The sequence below is a fragment of the Penaeus monodon genome, chromosome 30 (assembly GCF_015228065.2).
Source record: "Penaeus monodon isolate SGIC_2016 chromosome 30, NSTDA_Pmon_1, whole genome shotgun sequence".
Classification (NCBI taxonomy): domain Eukaryota; kingdom Metazoa; phylum Arthropoda; class Malacostraca; order Decapoda; family Penaeidae; genus Penaeus; species Penaeus monodon.
Window position 1 is genome coordinate 31,702,062 of NC_051415.1, and position 401 is coordinate 31,702,462.

Here is a 401-nt window from a genome sequence, read left to right on the forward strand (position 1 = left end):
ACCAAGAATGATATACAACCTATAAAAATCAATTGTTTTCTCTCTATATTCACTATAATAAAAGCCATTTAGAACTATCCCGTGACCTTGCTAAATCGTCGTGTTAAAGGCCACCTATCGAGTTGTTGCATGCAATAGTTAAAAGGCAAATTGACCTCGTGATGAGAGAGTGTGCTTAATGGCTTGTGGCAAATGTTTGTGATCTGCGGCTGTGTAAGTGATAAGTTCGCTGATATTTTCTTGAACTGTAAGGGTAGAAATACCGATTATGATATCACCGATAACAGTGTCTGGGTGATATGTGGTATGCATTATCACCATTATGCTATAGCGCCATATTTAGAGTTAAACGGTCTGTATTAAAAGGAAGGTTGGAGAGTAACTGAGTAGAAGTTACAAGT